Below are 3431 nucleotides of genomic sequence, written 5' to 3'. Positions count from 1 at the left end.
AAAGAAATTGGAACTTGTCACATGAGGTATGCACAATGAGGAAGTAAACTTTGATTTCAGTTTCATTTAAAATATTGTAAGATCAACTACCTCTAGCCTGCTCCCTATTGTCTTAGGGACAGAGTGGGACAGAAAGCCATCAAGAAGAGCTCCCAACTAGAAGAGATCAATAAAACAAACTCAGTAAAGTAAGAAAAGCAGTACAAATTTACCCTTTAATTTTGTTTATGTCAACTCTTCCTCATGAAATTTTGAGTCAGTTATCAATTTCCCTGGAAAATTCTGTCAAGTTACATGTTTGGGGAGTCTGAACATAATTACTGAAAGGAAAGTGACCACAATGCTCTGAGCGACAGAGATCTGTACTGCAGCAGTGAGAAAGAGGAGAAAAGACAAAGAACGTGGGAAAGAGAGAAGAACGAGAGAGAGAGAGAGAGAGAGAGAGAGAGAGAGAGAGAGAGAGAGAGAGAGAGAGGGAGGAGCGGAGAGCAAAGTGCAAGAGAGAGAGAGGGAAAGTGAGAGAGAGGGTGAGACAGAGGGTGAGAGAGAGGGAGGGAGGGCAAAGCAAGAGAGAGCCAGAGTAAGACAGGGGGGGCAGGCAGGACAGTTTTTATAGTCAAAATCTAACGAGGTCTCTGGGTCTGCAGGCTGCCTTGTTGGCGTTCAGTTGCTAAGGGTGTCACCTTCTGCCTTCATGCAGACTGGGCGGGGCCAGATGTGGATTTCCATTGCACCCTTGAGTGGGGCTGAGGGTTCAGCCTTGAGGCAAACAATCCATAAGGAACCAGATGGGTGAGGGTCGAGTGTCCAGGCTACCCTGCTGCTACCATTTGTTCAGTCTGCTCCTCAACTAACAACACAATGTTGGATTTTCTCATTTGTAGTAGACATTTTCATGTTTGTGGCCATCTAGATTTTTCTTTTAAAGACATTTTATTATGGAAAAATGTAAGCATATGTAAAAGTAGAGATAATAGCATAATGAACCTCAATGAAACCATTATTTTATTTCAACAATTATAAATAAATGACCAATCTTTATTTATGCTCTCACTTTTTAAATTTTTATTTATTTATACTCTCATTTATTTATTCAGATTATTTTGAAATAAATCCTAGACACCATATCATTTCATATGTGAATGTTCTTGAATGCATCTCTAAAGGTTGACTTTCTTTTATAAGAACCTCAAACATGATAGGTATGTGCTCTATAACTGAGCTATATCCCAGAGCCTCTAAAAGATAAAGACTATCAATTTTTTTAAAAGAGAGAGAGAGAGAGAGAGAGAGAGAATTTTTAGTATTTATTTATTTATTTATTTTTCTGGTGGACACAACATCTTTGTTTGTATGTGGTGCTGAGGATCGAACCCGGCCAATGCATGCATGCTACCACTTGAGCCACATCCCCAGCTCAAGACCATTAAATTTAATCACAATAGTGTTATCAGATCTAAAACAGATGACAACAAATTCTTTTCTTCCTCTCTCTCTCTCTCCCCCCCTCCCCTCCCCCCTCTTTCTTTCAGAACTGGGGATTGAACCCAGGGCAGCTAGCCACTGAGCTACATTCCCAGCCCATTTTATTTTTTAATTTGAGATAGGTTCTCACTAAGTTACACAGGGCCTTGCTAAATTGCTGAAACTGGTTTGGAATTTATGATTTTCCTGCCTCCACCTCTCAAATTGATTGGCTTACAGATGTGAGCCACCACACCCAGCTATCTCTCTTTTGAAACGTGGTAAAAATTTCAGTTCTCTAAAATACCAACAAAACACCCAATTTATCCTATATTTCAGAATAACAACAAACCTGCCACCAATAAGATTATTACTGAGAACAATTTTCAGATTCTAATGGAGACATATTTAACCTCACTTAGGCCATATCCTATTAAGGATGTAAGTCAATAATTATGCTTTAAAGTCACTCAGAATCGTTTATTGTACATTTATGCCACACCTCTATACACAGGTTTATTTGTTTCCTTTTTATTTCTGATTTTTAGGGATTCTTTTACATGTTTGTTGCCGCGTCCGGCTAACGGAGCCGAGTCCGGCGAGGGACGGCGGGGTTAAAAATACACAGGACACCAAGGTTCTTCATCCAGGAGGGAGCGTGTGCGCGCTTTATTGCCAGATTTGTTCCCCTTATATATCTTTTTAACAGCTGCGGGAAATTACTCAAAAGTGAGGAGGGAAGAGTAATAACTGCGTCCTTGGGTTACCGTCACGTCACCGTCCCCTATCAGGAGGCTCGAACAGGTCAAGATGTTCCCGAGAGACACATATGTGCGAGGCAGATAAACAGGGAACCGCAAGCCCGCGTCATGGCCTTGTGAGCTGGCCACATTGACATGCATAACAAAGAACTGGGGGTTGAGTCCCCAGGGGCCAGGGCTGGCCTGCTACCAGCAGTTTGTAACTTTATTTTATTATTTTATTTTTAATTTTTTGGTTCCAGGGGCGCTCAACAACTGAGCTATATCCCCAGGCTTTTTTATTGTTTTATTTTAAGACAGGTTCCCGTGAGTTGCTTAGAGCCTTGATAAATTGCTGAGGCTGGTCTCGAACTTGCGATCCTCCTGCTTTAGGCTGCCTAGCCGCTGGGATTACAAGGCATGCACCACCGTGCCAAGTAGTAACTTTATTTTATAATTATGTGAAATATTTATTTAGACCTTAATAAAAATCAGCAAAATAAGGTATTTTCAAAGAAGTCTTGCCTGTATTTCCATCCTCTCTTCACTTTTCCCTTTCTCCTTTGATAACCATTTAAAATTCTTCCTTCCACTTAAAAAATGTGTGTGTGTGTGTATATATATATATTCCTCCTTTCTTAAATGAATAATAACATATTACACACATACTTTTTTCTTTTTTTTTCCACTTAACATTATGTTAAGAAAAATTAGGGGGCTGGGGATGTGGCTCAAGCGGTAGCGCGCTTACCTGGCATGCGTGCGGCCCGGGTTCGATCCTCAGCACCACATACAAACAAAGATGTTATATCCGCCGAAAACTAAAAAATAAATACTAAAAAAAAAAAAAAAAGAAAAATTAGGGGCTGAGGCTAGGGCTCAGTGGTAGGGCACCCGCCATGTACGTGTGAGGCCCTGGGTTCGATCCTCAGCACCACATAAAAATAAATAAAGATATTTTTTTAAAAGTTATTCAGTACTTAGAAATAGGCATAATAGATTATTAGGTATCCTTTTAGGGGAGTGCTGGGAGTTGTTCAGTGCACACTTGGGGGAGTCGTTTGATTCTATTCAACTCCAATAGGGTAGAATTAAATTGTAAAACACTGCAACTAGGCACATGATTCCTGTTTATAGCAATGCAAACAATTTTGTCTAGTAGATTTTACTGAGAATGTAAATCACTAAAATTCTTGTTTAAACCAGTTTCAATCTCTCACTGATTCC

Source organism: Marmota monax, unplaced genomic scaffold (genome assembly GCF_021218885.2).
Source record: "Marmota monax isolate L192 unplaced genomic scaffold, Marmota_monax_Labrador192_F-V1.1 WCK01_AAM20220418_F8-fsc00108, whole genome shotgun sequence".
Lineage (NCBI taxonomy): Eukaryota > Metazoa > Chordata > Mammalia > Rodentia > Sciuridae > Marmota > Marmota monax.
This window is presented reverse-complemented; position numbering follows the sequence as displayed.